A 13,914-nucleotide genomic window follows, 5' to 3' on the forward strand; every position below is an offset into this window, starting at 1 on the left:
ACAAATGGTGATTTTGTTTATATAAAACTTTAGAAAGTGCAAACTAATCTACAGTAACCATAATCAGATGAGTGGTTGTTTAAGGACTGTGTGTGGTGGTGGTGAGGGCGGCCTGTGCACAGGGTGGGGTGTAAGACAAGGGTTATAAAATGGGCATAAGGAAATTTTTGGAGTGATATACTCATTATCTTGATAGTGATTATGTTTTTATATGTGTGTGTATATATATATATATATATATATAGCAGCTTTGTCATAGCATCAAACTTCCATATGTCCACATAAGCCATGCAAGTAAAGACCTGAACAGTTATTCTGTGTCTTTGAAAATACCTTGTGACCCTCCTGGAACACAAGAGGATGGAAAGCCTTAGAGGAACTTCTCCAATGTCATCTCTCAGATGCCCCCCTACCTTCCCTGGGAGGCTGCTATGAGAGTTTCTCATCACCTCCTGTGTTCCAGTGAGGTATGGGGTTTTTGCTCTACTCCCCTGATAATAAGGCTACAGACTATAAAACAGGATAGCTATAGTCTAAAATTGGCTCCTCAGCGATGGGGTATCCTACAACTCTCATTACAGTCATCTGTCCCCTTTCACTTTGCTATCATAGTTTTTAGTGTGTGGACAAAGACCATGGGGAGCTAGCATGTTTGGATACTCTTTTCACCGTACATATAAAGTAATCAACTGAATCTGAAAGTGGCTCACTGTATCTTTACCAGTTGAATCAATAGGCATTGGCCTTTTCTTGACACTTAATAGTGGTGATGGCTCCATAGGTGTATGCATGTTGAAACATATTAAACTGCACACTTTAAACATACAGTTTATTGCTTGTCAATTGTACCTAAGTTGGGAACAAGCCTATGATGTCCATGCTCACTACATCTATCCTACATCATACTGGCGATCCTAACATATCCAGTAAGACAAGAAACATAAATAAAAGGCATATGGATTGGAAAGGAAGAAATAAAACTTTATCCTCAGCTTAGAAAATTCCAAATAATCTACAAAAACTGTACTAGAACTAATAAACAGTTTTATTAAGGTCACAGGATATAAGATCAATATATAAAAACCAAAAATATTTTTATATTTATACACACTAGCAATGAACCATTGGGAAGTCAGATACAAACAAAACAGCACCATTTACAGTAGCTCCAAAATTCGTGAAATACTTAGTTACAAATCTAACACAATATATACAAGGTCTGTACACTAAAAATTACAAAACACTGATCAAGAACTTAAAGGAGGGCTAAATAAATGGAGAAATATATCATTTTCATGGATTGAAAGCCTCAATATTGTTAAGATGTGAATTCTCTCCAAAATTATTTATAGATTTATTAATCCCAATCAAAATCCCAGCAGCATGGTTTACAGAAACCCACAAGCACATTCTAAAATGAATATGTAAAAGGAAAAAAGCTAACAGAATAATAATAAAAAAAAGACTAGGAAACTTGGAGAACTCACACTACCTGATTTCAAAACTTAGTATAAAGCTACAGTAATCAAGACAATGCAGTATTGTTAAAAGGATAGACACGTAGAATAATGGAACAAAATAGAGTACAGAAACAGACCCATACATATATGGTCAGTTGTTTTTTCACAGCAATATAAACTCAGTTCAATGAAGAAAATATTATTTTGAACAAAAAGTGCTGAAAAAATTGGACAAATACATTCAAAAAATGAACCTCAACTCATACCTCATATCATATAGAGAAAAACTCAAAATGAGTCATACCTAAATATAAAACCACAAAGTCTAAAACTTCTGGAAGAAAACATAGGCGAAAACTCTTAGTGACCTTGTATAAAGCAAAAATATCTTAAATACAACACCAAAAGTATAAACCATAAAATTTTTAAATTGATAAATTGGACTCCACCAAAATATTTTGCTCTTTGAAAGACACTGTAAAATTAAATAAGATAAGCCGAAGACTGGAAGAAAATATTTGACAAAGAACTTATGTGTCAGTGGTCCCCCCAAACACCCAGGGATCCAATGATTCATTGAGGAGGACTCGTAGTATTCAGCATGTAGTTGTACTCACATTTTTTTACTTATCACAATGAAATAATAAACAGAAAAATCAGCCAAGAAAAAGGCATGTGAGGCAAAGTCTAGAGGAAACCAGGTGCAAGTTTCCAAAAGTTCTCTCTCGGTGAAATAACATTTAATTATTCAGCAACAATCTGTGAAAAGAAATGTGAAATGTTGTCTACCAGGCAAGCTCTTTTAAGACTTGGTGCCCATTTTGTTTTTTTGTGGGCAGGGGTGGAGAGGAGCTGGTCACATAGACATTCTCTGCCTAGCATGTACCATAATTCCAGACTCCCAGAAGGAAAACAGATGTTCAGCATTATTTCTGTAAACAGTTTAGACACTGTGAGTCATTCTTATAAGGGGATGATGGGAACCCTCCTAAAATCCAAGTTCCATGATGCTCGCAAATGGACAAACTTACAAGTAGGCTTTTTTTTAAAGGTTATCAGTCTGAGGTCTGCTATGTTAATACTTTTCTACACAACTCGTATCCACAATATATAAACCACTTTAAAAAACTCAATAATATGAAAACAACCTAATACGAAACAGGAAAAAAAAGTTTTGAACAGACACTTTACCAAAGAAGATATAAGGATAATAAATAAGACATGAAAAAAATGCTCAAACTCCTTAGTCTGTTGGGAACTGCAAATTAAAACCACAAGCCCAGATGGCTTCAGTGGTAAATTCTACCAAACAATTAAGGAATAAATATTACCAAATCTATACAAACTCTCATGAAATTGAAGAGAAGGGTATATTTCCCAACTCATTCTGTCAGGCTTGCATTATCATCACACCAAAGTCAAAGATATTAAAAGAAGAAAAAAAAAACCTACAGACCAATATCTGTCATGAACACAGAGCCCTTTGTCACATATTAGAACTATTTTTAATTTTTTTTTCTTATAACTTTGGGTACTTTTTGCTATAAAGGAATACAAAAAAAAAAAAAAACAGTCAACATGCCTAAGAGGGAGGTCTGATATCTCCTGGTATATATTTAAAACTGACTGTTAGCAGTACATCAGTACTGCCTGACATTCATGTATTCATTGAACTAACATTTATTGGGCTCCTCTTATATTCCAGGCACTGTATAACGTTCAGGGGATATAAATATAGCCTCTTTTGTAGAAAAGCACTTCTGTCTAACACAGATTCTCGGCCATTCATTAGCTGAGTAATCTTTGGAAAGTTACTTAACTTCCCTAAGCCTCAGTTTCCTTATCTTTAAGATGGAGATGGTAACAGCATACACTTCATACAAGTTATGTGAGAGGTGACAATGTTGTACTTTATCTGAGCCCTGTTACCAGAGGAAAAATCCTTTTATGTTGTGAGAAAGGGATAACCTAACCAAGAAAGGACCTTGCTGCTCTTAACATATCCAAAATAAGGCCCTCTTCATCCTCTTCAATGGCTATGACTCCCTTGCTTAATTGCCTTTTTAAAACCGAGGGCCCCCTTCCTTTTCTATGAGATAGTCCTCATTAATAAATGTTATTCCAATTGCAAAAGCCTGAATAAAAATCATTTCCTTAATTGTCTGGTATATTTTTTTCTTTCACAAAGGGTTACATAAGATATGTGTAAAATACTGAAGTTGTGTCTGATATACAGTAAAGTCTCAATAAAGGTCACAATGTTAATATGGAAAAGGTAAATCACACTTAGAAACCATTAGATACCTATTAGAATGACTAAATCAAACAAACTGACAAGTATAAATGCTGGTAGGAACGTGGAATAACCGGAAGTCTCATATATTACTAGTGGAGTGCCAAATGCTAGGAAACACCAGCAGTTTCTTGCAAAGTAAACATACACTTACGCTATGACCCAGCAATCCCACTCCTAAGTATGTAAATATAAGAGAGAAATATAAACTATTTTCACACAAAAATCTGTGCACTGATTTTTATAATAACTTTATTCATAATCAACAAAATCTAGAAATAACCCATATATCCTTCAAGTGGTGAATGGATAAACAAAATGTAGTGCATCCATACAATGGAATACTACTCAGCCATCAAAAGAACTACTGTTACACTCTATGGCATGGATAAATTTCAAGTGGATTTTGGAAAGTGAAAAAAAGTCAAAGTCTAAGGCTGGATACTATATGATTTCCTTTATATGACATTATCAAAATGCAAAATTATAGGGAGAAAAAACAGATTAGTGGCTGCTAGAAGGTAGGATGGTAGTAAAGAGTTGAGTCCAAAGGCAAATGAGGGAATTTTTTAAGGTGGTAGGACTTTTCTATATTTTCATTTTGGTAGTAGTTACAAGGCTATGCATTTGTGAAAACTCATAGAACTGTATACCTCGAAGGGTGAATTCTTCTGTATGTAAATTATATCTCACTAAACCTAACCTCTAAAAAGAGATATTACTTCCTTCATGCAAGATGTTGTAAAAACCTCTCCATTGCAAAGTGACAGGTGCCCCCTCAGGAGCTACCCGCCATCTCTTCTACTGGCTGCCAGGCTAATACTTAGGGTTAAAATCATGCTGGGACTGATAAGGAAGGAAAGAGATTACACCCCCAAGGAGCAGCAAGGATTAGGTAACATACACTGGCAAGAACCAGAGGAGGAAAAACTAATGATGTTGAACATCTTTTCAGGGTTTCCTTGATACTGTATACCCTCTTCAGTGAAATATTTGTTCATGTGTTTTGCCCATTTTCTAATTAGATTTCTTTTTTAACTACTGGGTTTTTGAGAGATCTTTATATATTTTAGATCTTTATGCCTTCCTGGTGTGTTGATCCTTTTATTATTATGTAAGGTCCCTCGTTGTTTAATTTTCTTTGCTCCAAAGTCTACTTTATCTGAAATTAAAATAGCCATTTCTGCTATTTTTTGATTAATGTTTTCATGGCATATCTTTCTCCAACCCTTTTGCTTTCAATCTACCTATGTTTTTGTATATGAAGTGCATTTCTTGTTGGCAGCATATTGTTGTATCATTTTCTTTTAATCCAGCTGCCAAACTCTGCCTTTTAAATGATGCATTTAGGTCACTTATTTTTAAGATAGTTACTGATATGTTAAGACTTAAGTCTTATCATTTTACTATCAATGTTCTGTTTGTTTCCTTGGGTTTTTCTTCCTCAATTTTCTTTCCTTCCTGTGGGTTATTTGGACGTTTAGTGGACATTTAGGGAAATTCCATTTTGATTTATTTGTAGCGTTTTAGAGTATATCACTTTGAATAGTATCTTTAGCAGTTGCTCTAGGCATTATATATATATATATATATATATATATATATATATATATATATATATAGAGAGAGAGAGAGAGAGAGAGAGAGAGAGAGAGAGAACTTATTACAGTCTACTCTCATCAACATTTTACCACTTCAAGTGAAGATAAAAACTTTACTTAAAAAAAAAAAACTTTCCTTCTTGCTATGTCCTTTTAGACTCCCCATGTTTCAAATATATTTGTCTTGAGTATTTCTTCCATGTATTTTGAGCATCACACCAAATGGTGCTATGATTTTTGCTTCAATCTCCAAATATGATTTAAGAAACTCATGACCATAGCCTATTATATTTAGCTCTATGTTTACCCATTCTGTTGTCTTTCCTTTCTGAAATTCAAAGCATTCTTTTATTATCATTTCCCTTTTTTAAATAATTTCCTTTTTGTTTAGAGAACTTCCTTTAGTCTTTTTTTTTTTTTTTTTTGCATTATGCGGGCCTCTCACTGTTGTGGCCTCTCCCATTGCAGAGCACAGGCTCCAGACACGCAGGCTCAGCAGCCATGGCTCACGGGCCTAGCCGCTCCATGGCATGTGGGATCTTACTGGACTGGGGCACAAACCCGTGTCTCCTGCATCGGCAGGAGTAAAGAGTTTTCAGAAGTTTAGTTTTAATGTTTCTTGGTGTATATTTTTTTCAGTTTATTCGATTTGAAGTTTATTTAGCTTCTCTTAACTGTAGGTTTATATCTTTTGACAGATTTGGGAGGTTTTCAGCTATTATTTCTTCTTAGCTTCTTTCTTCCTAGCTTTATTTAGGTATAAGTGACAAATAACATTGTATAAATTTAAGGTATACATTGTGATGATTTGATATACATGAATATTGAAATGATTACCACAATAAGTATATGTGTGGTGAGAACATATAAGATCTACTCTCTTAGCAAATTTCAAGTCTACAATACAATATTGTTAGCTATACTCACCATGCTGTATATTAGATATCCAGAACTTATTCATCTTATAACTGAAAGTGTGTACCCTTTGACCAATATCTCCCCATTTCCCTCACCCCCTGACAACCACAAATCTACTATGTTTCTATGAATTTGACTTTTCTAGGTTCTGCATATAAGTGAGATCATACACTATTTGTCTTTCTCTGTCTGACTTATTTTGCTTAGCATAATGCCCTCAAGGTTCATCCATGTTGTCACAAATGACAGGATTTCCTTCATTTACTGCTGAATAATATTTTGTTGTGTGATTTTAAAAATACATATGTGGCATTTTCTGTATCCATTCATCAATCAATGGCTACTTACATTGCCTCTGTGTCTTGGTTACATTATTTCTTTGCAATAAGTTTTGAGCCCTAATCTCCTCTTCTAGTTCTGGGACTCTGAAGATAGAAACGTTAAGTATTTCATTATTTTCCTAGGTCTCTGAGGCTCCATTTATTCTTTAGTCTATGTTTCCCTCTTTTGTTCAGACTGAATAAATTCTAATGATCTTTCCTCAAGTTCACTGATTCTATCCTCTATCATCTCTACTATTGATTTCATCCAATAGAGTTTTTTATTGTTGTATTTTTCAGTTCTATAATTTCTATTTGGTTCCTTTTTATAATTTCTAATTTTTGCTGAGATTTTCTATTTTTCTTTTGTTTTATGAGAATTTATAATTGCTTAATGAGCATTTTCTATGATGGCTGCTTTAAAAACTTTATCAGATATTTACAACATTTTATTCATCTCAGTGTCATTATCTGTTGATTGTCTTTTCTCATTCTATTTGGTGATTTCTTGGTTCTTTGTATGATGAATGATTTTTCATGGTATCCTGGATAATTTGCATATTATATTATGAGACTGTAGATCCTATTTAATCTTCCTTTTTAGCAGGCAGTCCCCTTGTTTGATGTGTAGTATGAGGGCTGGGTGGGTGTGTGTGTTCAGTTACCTGCTGGGGCCACCAACACCACTCCAGCAAAAGCAGAATGTGGACTCCCACTGCCTTGTTTCAGACAGGTGAGGTAGAATTTCAGCAATCCCCTTGGCCCTGTTGATACCTTCCTGGGAAAAGTAAGGACACCCTCTTGACATGCACCACCTCGTTGCCTCTGAGTGGGGGTGTGAGTGGGGATTGAGAGTGATTCACACCACTTTGTTGCTACATGGTGGGAGTTAAAGTTCAGCTTCCTACTGAACCCCACTGACACTGTGGGAGCAGAGGTATGCGTAATGCAGACTAGACTCAGCTCCCACCACCTCATTCTTCCTCACAGATACTGGGTAGTGGTAGAAGCTTAGATTCCTGTGGGTCCCACTGACACCAAGGGAAAGCAAAGCAGGGGATAGCATGATGTCAACTAGCCTGACTCACACCACTTCATTCTGCCTCATTAATTCTCAGGTAGGAGTACAAGCTCAGCTTCCCACTTGGCTCCATCAATACCATTTATTTACTGCTTTTAAAATTTAAAGTCTTCTGTGACTTGGATATTGTAAACGGTGCTGCAATAAACACTGGGGTAAAGAAGATATGGTACATATATATAATAAAATATTACTCAGCCATTAAGAAAATGGAATAATGCCATTTTCAACAACATGGATGGAAGTAGAGATTGTCATACTGAGTTAAGTAAGTCAAACAGAAAAAGAGAAATATTGTATTTTATCACTTATACGTGGAATCTAAAAATAAATGATACAACTGAACTTATTTACAAAACAGAAACAGACTCACAGACTTAGAGAACAAACTTATGGTTACCGGGGGGAAGGGTGGAAGGAAGGGGTAGTTAGGAAGTTTGGGATTGGAATGTACACAGTGCTATATTTAAAATGGAAAACCAACAAGGACCTACTGTATAGCACAGGGAAGTCTGCTCAATATTATGTAACAACCTAAATGGGAAAATAATTTGAAAAAGAATAGATACATGTATATGTATAACTGAATCACTTTGCTGTACACCTGAAACTAACACATTTTTAATCAACTATACTCCAATATAAAATAAAATAAAAAATTTAAAGTCTCTTCCCATGCAGTTTCAATTCACCTATATTTTCTTATAGATTTCTCCAATTTCATCATAAATATTTAATGACTTAATCCACCCAGTTTGATTTGAGAAGTGAGGGTTTATCTTTTTTTTCCCTCTAAATAACTAACTGCATTAGCACCATTTGTTAAAAAAAATCTTTGCTTTTCTCCCAGTGATTTGTGAAGTACTTTCCAACAATTTTTTCACAAATTAAATACATGTAACGGAGCAGGACCCTATGGGGCCTTCCCCAGGCAGGCCCCTCCCCCATATCCTCTGCTTTAGCTCCTCTCTAAAGTACCTAGATAACAGTATCTGATGCACATTTCCTGAGTTGTTTTACAGATGTAACCCCCCACCACCACCACCAAATGGAAGATGTTAACTACTTGCTGACCATGAGCACATAGTCCCCAGGCCTCCTGGAGCCTAAGGAATGATAAGGTTAACCCTTGTGACACTGCCCTGTTACCTCACCATCAACAAGAGAACTGTTAATAAGCTGATCACATACCCTGCAACACCCCTCCCTCACCTGACATTTAAAAATACTTTGCTGAAACCCTTCAGGGAGTTCAGGGTTTGGGGGGCATGAGCCACCTCTCTCCTTGCATGGCCCTGCAATAAACCTTTCTCTGCTCCAAACTTCAACGTTTCAGTTTGATTGGCCTCACTGTGCGTAGGGCACACAAACTTGCATTCAGTGACATACATCCATAATTATCTAAGTCATATAGCAAATATATATATATGTGTGTGTGTGTGTGTGTGTGTGTGTGTATGTATATATATACATTTATTTTACATATCAAAGAAAATGTGTACTTATTCATTGCATATATGCCACTAGAACATAGGCTCCATGACAGCAGGGATTTCATTTTGCTCACTGCTTTGTCTCTAATGCCTTAAATATTGTTTTCATGGTAAACAGTGAATAGATACTTGATGAATTGATACACTAGGTTTTCTTTCTGAGCAAAATATCCTATCTGCTGATTGGCCTGTCAATTCTTATTCCAGCACTACATTAATTTGAGTCATCTAGTTTTAAAATTCATTTTAATATATGATAAGGGAAGCTCCCTTCAGTACTCTTCTTTTTCAAAATGTTCTTGGCTAATCCTATTATACTTCCAAGTAGTACATTAGTATAGTTTTCTCAAGTTCCAAAAATATTTTAAAATATGTTTTTCATTATAAATTGTTAAGGTGTGTTCAGAGTTTCAAAACAGGCAAAAAGAAAAGTATAATATACAGTCTACGTATTGGGAAGTCAGATTTCAGGTAACTGTAATCAACAGTAAAGAGGAAAAAGGCTTCTAATAAGCCCCCGAGATAGTGACCTTAATGACACAGCTTTGTAACAAAATCAGGTAGGATGGTACAAGAGTGAAAGGCTTGGTCATTTTCATCATTTATTAATCAAACATGTGTGATAACTATTAGAAACCATAATCTATAATCTATTTAAGGAACTCCTATAAATCAGTAAAAAAGGTGAGGAACTTTAATAGAATAACTGGCAAATATAAACAGGTATTTCATAAAAGAAAACTCACAAAAACGAAAAGAATATGAAAAGATGCTCAAACGCATTAGCAATTTGAAAAGTATACATCAAAATAATGAGATATCACTTTATAGTAATCAAATTGGCAAAAGTTAGAAAGCTGAATAGTGACAAGAATTGGGGGGTTGTTGGGCAAGATAGCAGCCCTCATTCACATAGTAGGGAGGCATGCACGAGGATGTTCATTGCAGAACTGTTGTGATGTTGGGGTATTAGAAGCAAACTAGGTGTATATTACTGAAAGAGTGAATAAATCAAATGTGGTAGATTCAGAGTATGGAATATTAGGCAGCAGACAAAGCAAAGGACTAGGTATACCCATGGAAACATGGATAGATATAAAAACAGTGCTGAGGGGCCTCCCTGGTGGCGCAGTGGTTGAGAGTCCGCCTGCCGATGCAGGGGATACGGGTTCGTGCCCCGGTCTGGGAGGATCCCATATGCCGCGGAGCGGCTGGGCCCGTGAGCCATGGCCGCTGGGCCTGCGCGTCCGGAGCCTGTGCTCCGCAACGGGAGAGGCCACAACAGTGAGAGGCCCGCATACCGCAAAAAGAAAAAAAAAAAAAAAACAGTGCTGAGTAATATATTAAAAACAGTGCTGAGTAAGAAAAGAAGAAACAGAATGAGAAATATTTTTCATCTAGATTGCTATAATTTTTATAATTTTGTTTTGCTTACTGCTATATCTCTAGTATCTTAAATCTTAGCTGTATGGTAAGCACTGAATAAATATGGTACAATACAATTTATACAAATTTTAAAATAAATGCACACACAAAAATTACAAGAACACATACATAAAAGAGAATATATCAAACACAGAGTGGTATCCTGTTGGGGATGGGGATGAGTCTGAAACATAATACTGCTTAATAAATGACAACTATCATTATTATTACTATTATTATTATTATTATTAATACAAAGGAGCCCTTCATATTATTACAAAGCCTCTCATTCAAGCTTATTAGCCTTTATTAACACACAACTCTTAAAAGTTTTTATCCTTTATCCTGGTAAGTGCTAGATTAGACAAAACAGACCAGAAGTGGGTAGGAGACAATGAGAAGCGACATGTATGAAAGAAGAGAGACACCAGAAAAGACAGATAATGCATGCTAATAATGATGATCCTGCTCAACAATAAAAAGTTAAAATATATTTGATTTTTTTTTTTTTTTTTTTTTTTTTTTTTGCGGTATGCGGGCCTCTCACTGTTGTGGCCTCCCCCGTTGCGGAGCACAGGCTCCGGACGCGCAGGCTCAGCGGCCATGGCCCACGGGCCCAGCCGCTCCGCGGCATATGGGATCCTCCCAGACCGGGGCACGAACCCGTATCCCCTGCATCGGCAGGCGGACTCTCAACCACTTGCGCCACCAGGGAGGCCCTGATATTTTCTAATTTTAAAAAATCTAGATTTTATAGCTAGCATTAAAAAATCATTACAATGATTTCCCCCATGAAGTGAAAATCATCAGTTCATAAAATATGTTCTTATTTTCCAGCAAGGATAGTTTTAAGGCCCAAAATAGAGTAGTTGTGAACAAGAATTGTAAAATAGTAAGATTAAATTGCCGTTAAAAAGTAGATTTTGCACCTTCCCAAAAGCTTGCATATAGAAGCTGCAGACCAAATGGAGCAAGAAACTTGCTGACATTTCCTCAAATTCAAATATAAGGACAATCCAGTGAAATACCACTAGGAAATAAAGAAAAGGATGGGTTATTTCCAAAATACCAGGGATGGGGGTAGCTAATTTTGTTAACATTGATTATGTATTATCTTCAATTTAGAAACCAAGCTCTTTGTATAACCAGGAAAACCTCTCTGAGAGGCTTAGGCTTCCATTTAGTAACTTAAATCTTAATTATACCTTGCCTACTCATTTTAAGTTTTACTTTGCTTATAAGCCAGGGAAAACAACATCCACAGTTTGTTTATATGAATTTGTCTTTATGTGTATTTCAATGTTAAAGTTATAAGAAGAATGGAAATGCAATTTTCTCTCTCATTAATAATGATCATTTTATAATAAATACTAACCATCACTATTACTATTATTTTGAAAAAGGACAAGCATGGTAGAAAGAACAGGAAATAATGGATGTAATTCTAGCTGAATCTAAAGTCCCTCTCCCTAAACCTCTAATTTACCATTTAAAAATAAAATAATTCTACAATCATTCTACCATAGACTTGAATACAGAATACTGTCCAAATTACATTTCCTCTCTTTGAAGATATTATTCTTCTTTAAACAAGCTCCTCTTTAACTAGAGATGTATGTGTTTTCCCACCATAAAAGGATAGAGGCTTTTATCAATTTTCTATACATCATAAAAACCATCTCTGAACACCTTTATAGTTTAGAATTTAAAAGTATAATTTTTCAGTTATCCAGGGTGTATTAACTTGAAGCCTGTAAACACAGATGCTGCTACTCATAAAATCTGAGCCAGATCCACAACTATCTTCTAGCTTTCTCCTATTGTCTAATAACATGTACACCAATAAGAATGCTAATTAGCTAACTGTCCACTTTAACAGTTTGGAAAACAAAGGGAAAGACAGAACAGAAATGAGACAGTAGTGTATAGAAGTTATAATGAAACAGAAAAGCTAAGAAAAATGACCAGCTGCTGAAAAGAAGAAAGGTAAGTTCTTTTCATGATGCTGCTACTTCTCCACTACAGGAAATTCATAGCAACTAGGTCTTTGTAAATTGTTCTGTTGATGACACTGGGAAAGACACAAACAGCAATAATTTGGAAAGTCATTTCCAAGCTACCCAAGTTGCTGGAAAATTCTTTGTGTGGGAAAACAGCCTTCCATAGACAATACAATCTGAGCTGGTTTGATTAAAAATGTGTGCCTTTCCCTGATTGTCATACTATTGAATTTTAATCTGCTTAGGTGTACTTGCTAATATAAATTTTGGGAAACCAGAATAGACTATGGTAGATGAAGGTACTATATCAGCATTAATTGCTGTCTTGTCATCTCTCCATTCACACATCAGTGAAAAAGCTGTACAGGCTCTCAGAAACATTGCAGGTAATGGTTTGCTTCCAATGATTTCATTATCAAGAATGGCAAAATAAACACTTTGTTAATTCTACTTCTTTTGATAGTTATTGCTTTGCCATCTTTAGCACATGGTTATTTACATAGTCTTATCTGGACACTTTTGAATCTTTATTATAATAATATCCTATTCCCCCTTTAGATGCTATTAAGCAAATTCTTCCTACCTTTGCATCATGACTGTTGAGAAGTATTTAGAGATATTTGCTGAGCTATGTCCTACCTTACTGATGGTTCAGTGAACTAACTGACATAGTTAGTCAAAAAAACAAGATTTTTGCCACAATTTGTAAAATTTCTAGGAGCTGCTGAATAGCCAACTGTGACTCCAGCCTTACGAACCATAGGAAATACCACCAATGGGAGAGATGCATAAGTTTAGAATGTAGTAGATGTAAGGCACTTTCAGTTTTTCCTTTCTAACTGCAAACATATCTATAAATATTCATTCATTCAATCCAAATAAAATATGCATTTACAATATGCTAAATAATAATTCAGACACTGAGGACTCAACAGTGAACAATACAGATAAGCTCCTTGTACATTCAACTAGGAGAGATGAATAATAAACAAATATACCTGTAACTGTAAAGGTATATCAATTTTTTCCATCTTCTTTTTCATAAGAAAAAGTATATGTGGAGAGACCTTCAAGATGGAGGAGGAGTAAGACATGGAGAGCAACTTCCTCCCCACAAATACATCAGAAATACATCTACATGTGGAAAAACTCCTACAGAACACTTACTGAATGCTGACAGAAGACCTCAGACTTCCCAAAAGGCAAGAAAATGCCCACATACATGGGTGGGACAAAAGAAAAAAGAAGAAACAGAGACAAAAGAATAGGGACAGGACATGCACCCCTGGGAGGGAGCCAAGAAGGAGGAAAAGTTTCCACACA

General features: G+C 35.5%; 1 pseudogene; it reads left to right on the top strand.

Annotated features, from left to right (window-relative positions):
- The first annotated feature begins 7,224 nt into the window (after positions 1 to 7,224).
- LOC132481677 (importin subunit alpha-1-like) lies at positions 7,225 to 13,383 on the top strand (annotated as a pseudogene).
- Positions 13,384 to 13,914: the final 531 nt, after the last annotated feature.

The sequence above is a fragment of the Mesoplodon densirostris genome, chromosome X (assembly GCF_025265405.1).
Source record: "Mesoplodon densirostris isolate mMesDen1 chromosome X, mMesDen1 primary haplotype, whole genome shotgun sequence".
Lineage (NCBI taxonomy): Eukaryota > Metazoa > Chordata > Mammalia > Artiodactyla > Ziphiidae > Mesoplodon > Mesoplodon densirostris.